The sequence below is a fragment of the Lycorma delicatula genome, chromosome 11 (assembly GCF_047948215.1).
Source record: "Lycorma delicatula isolate Av1 chromosome 11, ASM4794821v1, whole genome shotgun sequence".
Classification (NCBI taxonomy): Eukaryota; Metazoa; Arthropoda; class Insecta; order Hemiptera; family Fulgoridae; genus Lycorma; species Lycorma delicatula.
Genome location: NC_134465.1, coordinates 62,982,074 through 62,998,731, shown reverse-complemented (window position 1 = coordinate 62,998,731; position 16,658 = coordinate 62,982,074). Strand labels below are relative to the sequence as shown.

Below are 16,658 nucleotides of genomic sequence, written 5' to 3'. Positions count from 1 at the left end.
GCTTAGCAGGTGACGTACTTCCTGGAAGTTTCGAATATTCTGTTTACTGTCCTGTCCGGTGATTACATATAAGATATACTGTACAGATAAATAAAGTAAAATTAGTGGTCGAAGTGCCTTTAGAGTCATAAAGTCGGTCTCCTATTCATGTTCTGGTCAAACAGTCAATCGTGCTTTATTAATTTTTCATATCAAGGTCATGTTGTGTCTATTTGGATTTTCTAAAGAATAATTTATATTTTTTACAATAAATCAATATTTTATTTATAACTTCATTTCATTTCATTTATAAATTTGTTTATAAAATTAATTAACTTTTTTTTTTTTTAATTAACTATAATGTAAAATTATTTGAGATTTTTGAGCGTTTTTGTTTTTTTTTTTTTATTTATTTTTTAAATTTCAATAATTTTAAAAATATTTTATTTTAATCAATAGAATCCTTTTTTACACATTTGTATATATTTTAAAACATATAAAAAATTTGTAACGGCGCCATTAACTGTTGGAAAAATAAAAAAAAATTAACACATTAACTTTTAAAGAATAAAAAAAAAAAAATAAAATAAATTACGTCGAGAAAAGAGACAAAGATGGAAAGAATTTATTAGGGAAAAATGTGACGTGAAAGTTCAAAAGTATAAAAAAAAGAAGAAAAAAAAAGAAAAGGGTTGAGGAAGGAATTAGAGAAAGAAAGAGTGAATTTATAAGAGAGATAGGGAATGTTATATTTCTTTACAGTAACCTTGTTGGTACATACGTTTTGTTACACTTTATTATAATATACTGCTTTGTTATTTCGTGACTATACATTGAAGTTAGCTGATGAGATTGCGCCAACTAGCAAAGTAACACTGAATTCTATTTTTGGTCTAATTACAAAAATTGCACTTAATGTACCGTGCCTCTTAGCTTCAATAATAATTCTTTTAAATTTTATAAGATATAAAATAATTGAATTCACTTAACTATATTAGTTTATTTTGCACTAAAACTATCGATATTATTTTTACTTATTAATGATTTATAAGTCCCGTACACTGGATTGGATATAATCCTTTAGAAGAGGGAATTCTAAGGATTAACACAACACCGTAATTTAAATAAATACATTTATTTTCATTTTAATTTACAGGGTACAAAGAATTTAAAAATTCAAATTCCAATCATTTTTAATATGGCTTTCAAATATTCTATAAATAGATAAAAAGAACATTTTCCATAAAGATTTTAATTATTTAAAGCAGGAATTTCTTCATCGTTATTGTCCTTTTATTATAAAATGTTTTACGAACTATGTTATTTGTATAATATATATTTTATAAAATGTAATCCGTAAATACAGGTTATCATAAAAAAATGGTGCGGTTTCAGTAACTCCTAGGAAGGTTGTAGTGAAATTTCTAGATGTTATTTTGGTTGGAGGATAGCCTCCAACCCAAAAGGTTGTTTATCAGCAGTTGTAATCACAAAGTCATTTCTTGTATTGTTGTTGCGGTGAGTTTAGCGAGTTACTATGTTTTCGGATAAAGACAAAGCAAAGTGTGTTTTATTGATGGCCGAATTAAAATCCGTAATTTTAGTTCAACGTGCGTTTCGACGTGAATTGGGAAGATAACCACCACACAAAAATAACGTAACACGTCGGTTCAAACGATTCGAAGAAACCGGATCGGTTAAGAAACAGAAATCAACCGGCAGATCAAGTGTACCAGACGAAACGGTTGAGCTAATTAGATAATCGGCTATTAGAAGTCCTGGGAAGTCCATCCCACGTCGAAGCGTCGAATTAGGTATTCCAAAATCAACAGTTCACAAAGTTTTACATAAAAAAATGAAATTATACGCTTATAAAATACAGATACTGCAGGAATTGAAACCCGATGATGGTGTAAAACTTTACAACTTCGCTGTTGAAATGTCGGACAGAATAAGTGAAAACGAATCATTTTTAGATGATATAATTTTTACAGACTAAGCTACATTCCATGTGATTGGATGCGTTAACAGACATAATTCACGAATTGGCTCTGAAAACCCACACGCAATTATTGAGAAACAACGCGATTCGCCTAAAGTTAATGTTTGGTGTGGTGTGATGAAAAATCGTGTAATAGGGCCTTTCTTCTTTGCTGAGAAAACAATTAATGGAGTTGTGTATCTTGATATGTTAACCGATTATTGCTTTCCTCAGCCGGATGAACTCGAAAACATTCATCGACTTCATTTCCAACAAGATGGTGCTCCCCCGCATTGGTTACGGACGGTTTGAACGAAAAATTTGGAGATTGATGGATAGGCCGGCAAGGACCCATACTTTGGCCTCCAAGGAGTCCAGACCTGACACCTTGCGATTTTTTCTTGTGGGGATACATCAAAAGCATTGTTTATGCACAAAAAATTTGCGACCTAAACCAATTAAAAAACAGGATTAATGAAGCAATGACAACCATTAACGAAGAAATGTTAACTAATGTTTGGAGAGAAGTTGAGTATCGTTTGTACATTTGTCGAGCGACTAAGGGCGCACATATTGAAATTTATTATTTATGTAAAAAAATGATTGAGACGACAAATTTGAAAAATAAAAAACATAAACTGTAAGTAATTCTGTTTTAATTTAAACCATGTTCAAAATCGCACCATTCTTTTACGATAACTCTGTATAAGTTATCTTTGCCGTACGTATTTACTCTTATTAGTAAGATAAATTATCTTTAATTACACGTATACTGATTTTTTATTGAAATCTTTTTAATTTTTAAAATTAAGGTGAATTTATTATACTTATTCTTTACTTACTTTCTGTCTTACTTATCTACGTCACTTGTATTAAGTTTTAAGGCCTTCGTCGTGATGCTATATGCATGTAGATCTTCAAAATCTGGAAATAATTTTTTAGTAACTATGTGTGGGCTATTGCTGTCAAAGAGATCATTATTCACAACTTACCGGATAAAATAGATTAATTTGGATGAATAACAATTTTTCAGTAAAAAAAATTTCATTAAACATAATAAATTAAGAAAAATATAAAATTTCTGGGTAAATTATATTTCTTGTTTTGTTAACAGTTGGTATCAAGATTATTTGATTTTTAGGATTTCTAGTTCTATAAAATACAACGTATAACTGGCCATGAAAGAAATAAACGGCGATCAACACGATTGAGATTTTGGACTTGCGAATAGTAATAGCAAAAGAAACTCTGTTAGGGAATTGTAGACGTTTAAATTGAAACAATAGATCTGTAGGGATCATCGGGATTCTAGGGATAAATGCAATTTCTTCTGTCGCTAGCCCAGTAAGAATTATAGCTTAAATGATATTTTTACGCAGAGCTTTGATTTGTAGTACGGTACCATTACACAGATTGAAAAGTTAAAGGTTATATAAGAATTATAATTGGAAAAATAATTTTTAATTTCAGTATGTGAGGTGGAAATCATCCTTAAATTTAGTTCTGAACAAGTCGATATTGATTCGTAAATTTAATATTCCTAAACCATCAAACCTTTGTTAAATATATAAAAATAGTTGTCTACCTTTAATTTTATTATCAAATGAATTTCTTTTTACATATATTACGATAATAACAAATTGATGTTTTATAGAAAATTACAATATTTATAGTTAGTATAATTTCTAAATAATTTATCCAAAAAATTACAATGAAATTACAAACCGTACGGTAAGAGTCTCACAGATATCATTTCTTCCGCTCAAAAAATATAAATAAAATATATTTATTTATATTTTTGTAATATAAATAAATCTGTTTTTAACAAAACGATACTGATATCAAAAAAGGTAAGACATTACATTTCTGTTATCAAAATCTGTATTAATATAGAATTTAATTTACAAAAAAATACATGTTAAATAAATGTAATAGACAATAGATGTGCAATAATAGATAAACTATGTTTAAGCGTACTATGCAAAAAATAGAAAAATTTGTTGCAAAACTCTTACTGGCCAAATTTCATTTATTAAACAATGAATAATCATAACTATTGTACAGAGTGATTTTTTAGTCCTGTTACCCAATTTTAAATATAATTTAAGAAAGGAAAATTTAGGTGGAATAAAAAAATGTATTTGTTACTTACAAAAGAGATTTAATAAAAAGCTATTACTTACGTAATTGTTAAAGAATATGCTAAAAATGTCCACCCCTTGCGGTTATATACGCACGGACTCTTTTCAGCATATTAGCAGAAACCTTTTTAAGAGTTGCATTGAAAATATTCGTGATTAAGTCTGTAATATTGACTGTAATAAGTTCATCAATAGTGTGAGGATTGTTTTTGAAGGCCTCGGATTTAATATAGCTCCACAAAAAGTAGTCAAGAGATGTGAGGTCTGGGGACCTTGGAGTCCATAAGCCCTTGCTTATTATTCGATCATCAAAGAACTCTTGCAGAAAATCCACGGTTTCTCAAGACATGTGACATGTAGCGGCGTCTTGCTAAAAATCAGCAATACCGTTCTTGAGGTTCCAGGAGGAACACAAATTGGCGCACAGTATTCCTGTATACTTTTACTGCCTGTTCGAAAATACGGGTCCGACTACACGATTACGAGATATCGCACACCACACACCAATTTTTTCAGGATGCAAAGATTTGTCTTGTAAAGCGTTAGGATTTTCAACCGACCAAATTCGACAATTTTGACTGTACACATAATCATCGAGATAGATCTAAGCTTCATCGCTAAAGAACACTGTTTAAAAATTCGATTCCGTTATCGTTTACAAGAGACCTAAACCAACGGCAATATTACAGTCGCTTGTTTAAATCTGGAGGCTGAAGCTCTTGGACTAATCGTACGCGATACGTATACAATTTCAATTTTTTAGCGGCTTTCTGAACACTCGAATATGACAAACCGACTTGCGTGGAAAGTTTTCGTAAACTTTTCCGTGGAGAATTGAGCAATCTTGTTTTCACATTCTCTAAAAAGTCATCTGTCAAGCGAGTTGGTCGACCGCTACGTTTTCTGTCGCAAACACTACCTTTCCCCCCCCCTCTACATCCCTGGGCCGGACATCCACTCAAGTATACACGGCCCAGGGATGTGTGTCCTTGTGACTCTAAGGGGGCCTCCCCACCCACCGGCTGTACGTCCGGCACGGCAGATCAGCCCCCCGGTTCCGGATCTTTTCTTACTGCTGCCCGCCTCCAATCCTCCGCACGTAAGGGAAGGTCCGGCTATGCCGTCCCCCCCCCCACACCCAGAGAACCGGGTCTCGTTCTTTACTCTTTTATGCCTGCCTCAAACCGGCGGCGCCAGCCCCAGCAAGCATCGAAGCGCCCCCAGGAACCGACACCGCCGGCCGGGACTCGGTCTTTTCTTTATCCCTTTCAGGCAACCCCAGGAGTTCCCACCCCATCACCGGAACCCACATACCTAAGCATACGGGCCCTCCGGGGTTGGACTGTCCTCCCTGCCCTATCTTCGCGCCTATCGTCTGTGATGCCTCTCCTCTTCCTGTTTAGATTTGAGGACGGTGCTCGCAAAATTGGAAAACCAATCCCAGTTGTTATTGGATTGCATTAGCCGGCTAACCAGGTTTTCAGGTGTCAGGTTATTATGCCTTATTTCATGTCTGAAACCCTCCCATCTGTAGCAGTTGAATACGGTGTTTTCCGCGTCGTCTTCTTCCTGACACTACGGACACCTTGACGTCTGCCTTTTCCCGATTCTATTAAGGTATTTGCCGAACGATCCATGTCCTGTCATCAACTGAGTGGTGTGGAAATTTAGTGCGCCTTTCTCCCTACCCAACCGCTCTTTCAGATTGGGAATAAGTCTCCTTGTCCACTCTCCTGTTTGAGCGGATGACCATGCGGTTTGCCAGTTGCTAACGACTGTGTCTTCTACCTCGGCTCTTGGCACACCTGCCGCCCTCATGCTTCGGCCTTTTATCTGTAATTCAATGGGAGGCGTTTCAGCTAAGACACATAACGCATCGTAAGAAATTGTTCTACATCCTGAGACAACTCGTATTAGTGCTACTCTGTGCACGCTTCTAAGTTTGCGTTTATTGCGTTGTACATTCATTGCAGTGCCCCAGACTGGTGCCGCGTATAAGATAGATGACATCATTGCCGTTGTGATCAACCTTCTGACCACCAGTTTCGGTGCACAGTGGTTATTAAATAGACCTCTTAGAGCCTTAATTGTAGGGGCAATTTGTCTTTTGACAAATCATATCTATGTGATAACCGTACTTTAGACTCTTATCAATGAATACGCCCAAGTATTTTACGTTACTGACTTCACGAATAATTTCCCCTCCTTATTTCTATATTTATTCCTCTGACCCTTCTCCTACCAGAGAGCAAAATGCATTTTGACTTAGCTGGGGCTACTTGGAGTTGGTTGTTATCTAACCATTCGTCTAATAATTGTAAGGCCTGATTTGCCTTAATTTCAAGACGGTCCACTTTCCTATCTTCCACCAGTACCGCAACGTCATCTGCATAGCCGACAATCCTTACTCCTTCCGGATAAGGAAACCTGAATATTCCATCATAGAAAACATTCTAGAGTATGGGTCCGAGAACGGACCCCTGTCCGTCCGCAAACACTACCTGTCTCTCGAAATCGGTTTGCTAGCCTAGAAATTGACATTTTTTCTGGCGGAGGAACACCAAAAAATTTAATTTGAAATGATTCTTTTACACTCGCGTACGATTTCGTAGCAAATTATTGTTCAAAAATGAAAACTCGTTGTTGTATGGTAAAAGACATTCTGTTCGTAACACGACCGGAAACGGAACAAGTTTACACAGCTTATGGAGAATCAACTCACACTGCCGTATCTATACCGGTTGAGTAGCGCTACCAACTTCGAGTCACAAAACAAAATTTCCCTTTCTTAGAAAAAAATTACCAGTCATTAACAATTGGGTAACAGGATTAAAAAATCACTCTGTATTATTCCTGTAAATGCGATATATACTATTCGTAATTTTACTTCATTTTTTCTAATTATTTAAAAATTTTCCCGTTTCTCTGCGCCATTCTGTATATAACTACTTCAGATAGAAGGGAAATTAGAACTAAATAAATATTAACTGACAAATAAACAATTCTCACGAAATAAATTGACTATTTCCAGGACGGGTTTTAGAAAAAGGGTAAAAAAATACAATCAACTTTTGTCGAAGGTAATCACAATAAAAAATTTATATTTGCTTTAAAAACGTACAAATTATTTTATTCTGTTGTTACGTTGCTCGCTGAAACTTAATGTACAACTCTTATATAGCTTTGACAGATGAAATTTATCTCAAAAAAGATAGAGGGAGCGTGAATCCTAAACCAATCAATTAAATATCTCTATCAAAAATAAAATTTAAAAGAAGATACTACCTAGCGTTGTTATGATTAAGAGCTTTCAAAAAAAAATTTTTTTTAATAAATTTAAAATTGAAAAATGCAATTAAATATTGGTTCCGTTGTTCAACGTTAAAGTTTCTGCGTCAATATTGATAAAGTAATTTTCCTAACAATGTAATTATTTTTTTAAATACATTTTATAAAATCGCAGTACTAATAAACTAATTTTTATACCAGTTTCATGCAACAGTGAGATACATCCGATTTTTTTAATATTCTATATTTATATTGTTCCTTTACTTTCGTTTCAATTTTAGGCCTCAGATTAATAGTAGAAGGAAGATTAAAGAAAAACAAACCAACATACTTGGCGTTTATAGACCTAGAAAAGGCATTCGATAACGTAGACTGGAATAAATTGTTCAGCATTTAAAAAAAATTAGGGTTCAAATACAGAGATAGAAGAACAATTGCTAACATGTACAGGAACCAAACAGCAACAGTAAAAATTGAAGAACATAAGAAAGAAGCCGTAATAAGCAAGGGAGTCCGACAAGGATGTTCCCTATCTCCGTTACTTTTTAATCTTTACATGGAACTAGCAGTTAATGATGTTAAAGAACAATTTAGATTCGGAGTAACAGTACAAGGTGAAAAGGTAAAGATGCTACGATTTGCTGATGATATAGTAATTCTAGCCGAGAGTAAAAAGGATTTAGAAGAAACAATGAACGGCATAGATGAAGTCCTACGCAAGAACTATCGCATGAAAATAAACAAGAACAAAACAAAAGTAATGAAATGTACTAGAAATAACAAAGATGGACCACTGAATGTGAAAATAGGAGGAGAAAAGATTATGGAGGTAGAAGAATTTTGTTATTTGGGAAGTAGAATTACTAAAGATGGACGAAGCAGGAGCGATATAAAATGCCGAATAGCACAAGCGAAACGAGCCTTCAGTAAGAAATATAGTTTGTTTACATCAAAAATTAATTTAAATGTCAGGAAAAGATTTTTGAAAGTGTATGTTTGGAGTGTCGCTCTATATGGAAGTGAAACTTGGACGATCGGAGTATCTGAGAAGAAAAGATTAGAAGCTTTTGAAATGCGGTGCTATAGGAGAATGTTAAAAATCAGACGGGTTAATAAAGTGACAAATGAAGAGGTATTGCGGCAAATAGATGAAGAAAGAAGCATTTGGAAAAATATAGTTAAAAGAAGAGACAGACTTATAGGCCACATACTAAGGCATCCAGGAATAGTCGCTTTAATATTGGAAGGATAGGTAGAAGGAAAAAATTGTGTAGGCAGGCCACGTTTGGAATATGTAAAACAAATTGTTAGGGATGTAGGATGTAGAGGGTATACTAAAATGAAACGACTAGCACTAGATAGGGAATCTTGGAGAGCTGCATCAAACCAGTCAAATGACTGAAGACAAAAAAAAACTTTCGTTTCTTTTTTTTTGTTTCCTCTACGTATCCGAAATTTTATTTTTCGTTTAGATTTTAAAAAAAACGTTTTGTAAACAGTTTATTTGGATAATTATTCACCATAATTATTATAGATTATTAAATTTCAATACTATAATATTAATGCTATGCTGTCATTTATAATATAAAATTATGGTACAAAAATTCAATATTAAATGATTTCGACAAAAAAAAATAAATCAAAATTTTTTTTAAATCTTATAACGCAACTTAATTTTTCCTTTAAATACTCGATGTAGAATAAACATAAAATCGGAACACAAATGAAATCTACTCTTCAAAACAATTCAGATCGATCCTTTTTTAAGAAAAATGGATCCTTAATTTTTAAGAAAAATGAAGGCTTGAATTTAAGCAAAAAAAAAGATTAAGAAAGTTTTCATTTTTTTGATATCCGCTAAATAGTACTAAAATTTTCGGCAGTTTTAATGATCTTTTTGTACTTCATACCCTTTTTTATTCGGTTGTTAATTGAATTAGTTTCATGAAATTATACATATGCTAATTAGAGTTGTTAAAAATACAGGGTTATCATAAAAGAATGGTGTTGTTTTGAACATGGTTTAAATTAAAACAGAATTACTTACAGTATATGTTTTTTATTATTCAAATTTGTCGTCTCAAACATTTTTTTACGTAATTAATAAATTTCAATATGAGCGCCTTTAGTCGCTCGAAAAATGTCCAAACGATACTCAACTTCTCTCCAAACATTATTTAACATTTCTTCGTTAATGGTTGTCATTGCTTCATTAAGCCTGTTTTTTAAGCGGTTTAGGTCGCGAATTTTTGTGTATAAACAACCCTTTTGATGTACTCCCGCAAGAAACAATAGCAAGGTGTCAGATCTGGACTCCTTGGAGGCCAAAGTATGGGTCCTTGCCGGCCTATCCATCGATCTCCATATTTTTCGTTCAAAACGTCCGTGACCGACGCATTGAAGTACGGGGAGCACCATCTTGTTGGAAATGAAGTCGATGAATGTTTTTGAGTTCATCCGCCTGAGGAAAGCAATAATCGGTTAACAATTCAAGATACAAAACTCCATTAATTGTTTTTTCAGCAGCTCTATTACACGATTTTTCATCACACTACATCAAACATTAACTTTAGGCGAATCGCGTTGTTTCTCAATAATTGCGTGTGGGTTTTCAAGAGCCCCATATTCGTGAATTGTGTCTGTTAACGCATCCATTCACGTGGAATGTAGCTTCGTCTGTAAAAATTATATCGTCTAAAAATGATTCGTTTTCACTTATTCTGTCCGACATTTCAACAGCGAACGTTTTACACCATCATCGGGTTTCAATTCCTGCAGTATCTGTATTTTATAAGCGTGTAATTTCAGTTTTTTATGTAAAACTTTGTGAACTGTTGATTTTGGAATACCTAATTCGACGCTTCGACGGGGGATGGACTTCCCAGGACTTCTAACTGCCGATTGTCTAATTAGTTCAACAGTTTCGTCCGGTACACTTGGTCTGCCGGTTGATTTTTGTTTCCTAACCGATCCGGTTTCTTCGAATTGTTTGAACCAACGTGTCATGTTATTTTTGTGTGGTGGATCTCTTCCGAATTCACGTCAAAACGCACGTTGAACTAAAATTACGGATTTTAATTCTGCAATCGATAAAACACACTTTGCTTTGTCTTTATCCGAGAACATAATAACTCACTGCAACAAGAATACAAGAACTGACGTTGTGGTTACAACTGCTAATAAACAAACTTTTGGGGTTGGAGGCTTTCAGGGATACTAATATAACATGTAGAAATTTCTCTACAATCTTCCAATGAATTACTGAAACCTCACCATTCTTTTATGATAACCCTGTATATAACTCTATAAAAAAAAATCGTATTTTATTACGAAAAAAATTTCTATATTAATGATCGGCATATTAAACCCGACTGCAGGAAAGTTTTTCTTAAAATTTTAAACTTTTTTTTTTCTTTTCCCATAACGGATAGTCACGTTGAACTGATCTGGTGCCAATCTATTCCTCTGCCGATTAATTCTCTTTTCCAAATAGAATATAAATTCAGGTTAACAAACGTAGTCTCTAATATCCTTCTCAAATAATTGCTTCACCTGATGGATGGTGTCTTTAAACATTTCTATTTTGTGCAGCCTTTAAACTCCTAGAGAGAGGCTTCTGAAGTAAGAAAAATCTCAACTCGGCAGCGTATTTGCTTTTAGGTAAATTTAATAAGAAAGCTACCTATTATAATCGGTACTATGATTCGACTTGCGGAAAATTTCGACATGTCTTCGCGTTTCACATCCCCCAGATCCCAAAACTAACGTCAGCTCAAAAGTTTATATATATTTCACTTTCTTGTGGACACGATAACTGCCGTAATTGTCCGTCAATCACTTCAAATTGTTCCTTAAAAATAACTCGTCCCAAAATCTTGGTCGAGTTTGTTAACCACCAAAATCGAATCATGAGGTTGGAAATGGGGGGGGAGGCTTTTTCGAAAAAACCCAAATATCGCTATAAATTTCTTATTAAATAAAATAGTGCCTACTATTCATTGGATAAGCACCTAAAACGTATTTAAGTAAAGTTTTCTGATATCACTAACCATTGGCCCAGGGGTTGGAAACAATGGGATTTTGAAGACAAAAAAATAATACCTCCCTTAATAGGTACAGTATCGAATCGGTTTAAAGTGGTTGCTAGTCCTCTAACACTACCTAAAAACTTTTGTCTTGAATATTTTTTGTAATGACCAACCCTTACGGCAAAGAATAACCAAAATATTTCTGGAATTGTAAGAAGATGGGTCTTGTCGTATGCTAAACATGTGAAACTTTTTTCACATGCAACCATTGTCGTATTGAGTAAATTTGAAGTTTTTCTTAACTTTAAAGTAGAAATCGTTTTTATCCCCTACTTATCACCGGTGAAATTTACCTTCACCTTCCGGCGTGCCGAAAGGGATTTTTCTTCTTTCTGTTATTATAAACCCATCCTCACTATCATACAAAAATGTAAGGATTACAGTTATGTTTTAAAATTTAAGTTACATAACCCTTCTTGTTATAATATTCGGATGCGCGCGCATCCGGAAAATTTCTATCCGGTTTTTTCGTTTCTTTGGATTTCTTAGGTGTTTAAACGTCAAGATGTGGTGAAAATCGCATATTCCCAAAATTTGACCGATTACAACATTTTCCCTTCTAGAACTATAGCTCTGCTATAGCACTATCTAAACGGGAAAGTATAAATAAAATGTAAAACAGTAGAAACTCAATATTTTTCCATCAGGTAGTTCGTAAGGTATAATTCTTCCAAAAAAAAGACCTTTTTTTTATGATAACATTAAATTTTAATATTACTATTTGATGATATGTATTCATTCTTCTTACGCAAAATCTAAAAATTTTAAAACAATATCAATGTTTTAATTATATTACATTTTTACTTACAAACATGAGTATGTGGATGTTAGTATAAATTTGCTTTATCCGAAATTATGTTTGAACTTAATTTGCATATGATCGATATGTAACCTAACAGATATTTGCGCATGTATTTGTTATCCGTGTGTCTCAGTATATATACATGTACATATACGTGTAAAAGTTTGAATTCATCTATAACAACACAAAGTCTCCAGTAATCGTGCTTTGAATTTGTGAATTGATTTACGTAAATACAGGAATTGCTGCTATAGAACTTAAGCTACATAAATTGATTTTGAGTACGTTTTCAAACACAACCGTTGAACCAACGGTTCAACGGTTGGTTCCGATGAGAACGGTGAAAGAATAAACAATTCACAATGACGTATGTTTTTTTTAGCGTATACATTATTCGGAATAAAAAAAATACCAATACAGTATAAACTGCTGTTTTTTTTTACAAGCTGGATTTTATCTGCGTTAATTTAACAGATCGTGCGCGCATTTACAAATATTTTATATTATATGTTCTTATACAGAGTGATTCAGTAGGAAAGGAAAATAATTTGGGAAATGATTCTAGATATTGAAATTAGGAAAAAGTTCATAGAGATACACATCGAAAACGCTTTGTAACGCGGTAGTGTTACGGCTAGCGAAGCATTTCGCTTGGATTTAGTTTCCTCGATTAAATGAGGTCATAATGAAATTTTTAGTAACTTATATAAGGAGTAAACTTGGTGGTTTTTTATATGTTTGACCTGAAAAATCGAATAAACAGAGTTGTATGTTCCGTACTCTCCATGTTATCCAACGTAAAACAGAAAAACTCAGTGACGAAGACACGTTTTTTACGTTTGAAGTACAATTAAATGTAGCATTTAATATTACAAGTTTAAATTAAATTAGGCAACAACAATTATAATTTAACTTAACTTTAAATTTTTATTTGGCTATAATTCTGGAACCAATAAAAATAGCGTTGAAAAGCTTTCAATGAGGGCTTATTACTGCAGTTAAGAAAACGTCCAAAAACCATTTTTTTCGGATTTTGGGCTTTTTTAGATATTTTTGGTTCAGTCGATTGCAATCAAAAAGGGAGGTGCACAACTAGATGTTACAACAGTCCTAAATCCAAAATTTCAACATTTTACGGCTAATAGTTTTTGAGTTATGTGAGATACATACATAAGTACGTACAGACGTCACGCTGAAACTAGCCTAACTGGATTCAGGGATGGTCAAAATGGATATTTCCGTTGAAATCTGAAAACCGAAATTTTTCGCGATTACAACACTTCCTTGTACGGTACAAGTAAAAATATAAAAAAAATATTGACAAGATTATTATATTTAAGTGGACAAACTGCAGCAAAAAAAAACAACTGCACAGAAAATTATCAGAACTATTTTAAGTGGCTAGACAAAACATATACTTTAGCTTCTTTCAGAGGATATCTACAGCTGATGATCACTAATAAGTATGAAATATGTTTTTGCCTTTCATTGGGATATTAAAACCACAAATGATTAGATGAAAAAAAAACATTAGTATGTATTCTTTTTAGTATAATATTTTTTTTGGAATAGCAAGGTACAGTTTCCTACGAGGCACGGAGTTGGCCTGGTATAATTAAATAGAACTAGAAAAGTTTTTCAGGCGGACGCAAATGACCGAGATCCTTTTACGATATAACTTCATCATAAATAACCCCCATCCCAAAAAAGTAATCTTAGATAAATATTTTCACGTATAATTATTTTTTCACTATATGAAAATATGTAACCAGTTGTAATACTTTCCTGGCATTGGCCAGGAAAGTATTACAACTTTGTTTTCAGCCTTTTTTTACACAAAAGCTTTTCCTTTTGAGTTCATAAATGCATTCTATATCTGCAAATCAACGTATAATTAATTTTTTTTTTTAATTTCCAGCATCTTTAGAATATAGATTTTGAAATTTGAGATCTCTTTTTATTATTGTACCCTATAAAAAATGGTTTTAAAAAAAAATCGAAAATAGTTTTCATAAAATTTGTTAGTTAATTTTTACGCCAAATTTGAATCCTTCGTTTTCATTCGTTTTATAATAAAACGAATGAAAAATTCAATTTTTATTTTTATTTTTACTTGTATCGTACAAGGAAGTGTTGTAATCGCGAAAAATTTCGGTTTTCAGATTTCAACGGAAATATCCATTTTGACCATCCTGAATCCAGTTTTATTAAAAATAAAATTCATAGGAATTAGGAAATCTATACACATTCTGTTTCACCATTTTGTTGGTGATTAAAAAGGAAAAATCCCATATTTATAATTATTTATACTGGTTCAACGGTTCTAATATTTAAAACAAGCATTAGTACATACAAGCAAACATTCTGATAACCGTAACGGTTTTAGACCATGTTATAAGTGTTATAAAAATTAAGATTATCCATCATTAAGAATAACAAGAATTTCATGTGAGGTTTAGTAGAGAAAATTAAAAATGATGTGGTTTCCGTTTTTTTTCTTGTGTTTCTATATAAGCATATCCAAACACATAGAAATACAGATGATTTCAGTTTTACAAGTGTATTAAGTTTATTTCAGTTTTACACTTTTATTAAGTTTTCCAGGATCTAAATACCATCAAATTTGATAAATGATTTGTACTTTCGGTGTTGTATATGATTCATAGCCATATCAAAGATCTGGGAGATAATGTAAAATCTACAAATAATCTAGCCGGGATTTATGTACCGTATGTTCTACAAAGAAATGGATAAAATTTCAGTTCTTGTTCTACTGGTAAAAATAATGAAAAACTTCACTTAAACATACGTTTGTAAACGCTTTCTTTTCGAGTTACGTCTAGCGAAAGATTTCGCCCGGATTTTAGCTCTTCTAATAAAAAAAAAAGTCTTAGTTTAGTTTTTGGGACCCAAATTAAGGAGTACAGTCGGTGGAATCTTATGTAATTTGAGCTGAGAAATAGAATAAAAGAGGTTCCAGAACTGTAAATCTAATAGTTTTTAAGATATTCGACGTGAAATACAAAATTAGGTGTCAAAAAGCAAGTTTTTTTAGGTTATAGTAAAATAGTTTTCTTAAAAAACTAATAGCGAAAGATTTAATAAAAAAACCTGGTAGAGTCATATTTTGAAAAAAATTATTGTAAATACAGCCAATAAAAAGTAAATAAAAACTTATGAAAATCGGTGTTTATTGAAGCAAACAAGACAAAAAATGGATAGAAAATCATATTATTTTTTCTGTTCCTAATAAACATTATTCTTAATGGAGCAAAACAAAAAAATATAATACATATAATCATAATTGGTAACAGAATAACAAACCTCAGTTACACTAATTGTTCGAAATTCCCTCCTTCATAATGTACACAGCACTCTGCCCGGCGAAAAATATTTCCGGTGGCATTCCGTATCAACTCAGGATTGTTTCTTATAAACTCAATTGAATTTCTTGTTTTAATGAGTAATTCTTCTTTAGTATTAACTTTTTATTGGTATACTATCGTTTGCAAAATAAACTAATCTAGTGGCGTTAAGTTAGACGATCGTGGTGACTAATTTATCAACCCACCAGGCTGTTCTAGTGGTGAACCCGTCTTCCAAAATGAGCTGATTAGGAAGTCGAGAGTTCCAGCGTTCAAGTCCTAGTAAAGCCAGTTATTTTCACACGGATTTGAATACTAGATCTTGGATACCGGTGTTCGTTAGTGGTTGGGTTTCAATTAACCACACATCTCAGGAATGGTCGAACTGAGAATGTACACTTCATTTACACTCATACATATCATCCTCTGAAGTACAGGGTGTCCCATATAAAACGCAACCCAACGTTATATTGGTAGGTATTGAAATAATAAAAAGGCATGTGTAAATGTAAATGTAATTTTTATTATTACCATCCATTACCTTACATTTAGAGTAAATGTTGGAAGTGGCCGCCATCTTCTTGAATACAAGCTTCAATTTTTTTTTACAGCGTTTCTTGCAAATTTTTTTCAAAGTATGTGGCTGGATATTTAATACAGCTTATTCAATATTGACTTTCAATCGTTCAAGTGTTCGTGGTTTGTTGCCGTAGGCTTTTTCTTTGAGGTAACCCCGTAGAAAAAAATCCGCCGCTGTCAAATCTGGAGATCTTGGTGGCCACAAGCCTCGACCGATAACACGATTACCAAAGAATTCCTCAACAAAATCAGAAGTTGAACCGGCGTAGTGCGATGTCGCACCGTCATGTTGTAGCCAGCAGTGTCTAGTCTGTCTTCCTCTTCCAAGAGTGCGATGAACTGAAATAAAATATCCTGATATCGTTCTGCATTAATAGTGTACTCGAAAAAAATAGGACCGATTATTTTCTTCCGCGATATCGCGCACCACACGCC

General features: G+C 33.1%; 1 long non-coding RNA gene across 1 annotated transcript in view; it reads right to left on the bottom strand.

Annotated features, from left to right (window-relative positions):
* Window positions 1–364: 364 nt before the first annotated feature.
* The window catches only part of LOC142332602 (uncharacterized), a 116,935-nt gene continuing 100,641 nt past the window's right edge, over window positions 365–16,658 (bottom strand). The window contains exons 2-3 of the long non-coding RNA XR_012758350.1: window positions 2,803–2,884; window positions 365–502 (exon numbers count right to left, since the gene is read on the bottom strand). This is a non-coding gene — a long non-coding RNA (uncharacterized LOC142332602). The remainder of the gene's footprint in view (window positions 503–2,802; window positions 2,885–16,658) is intronic.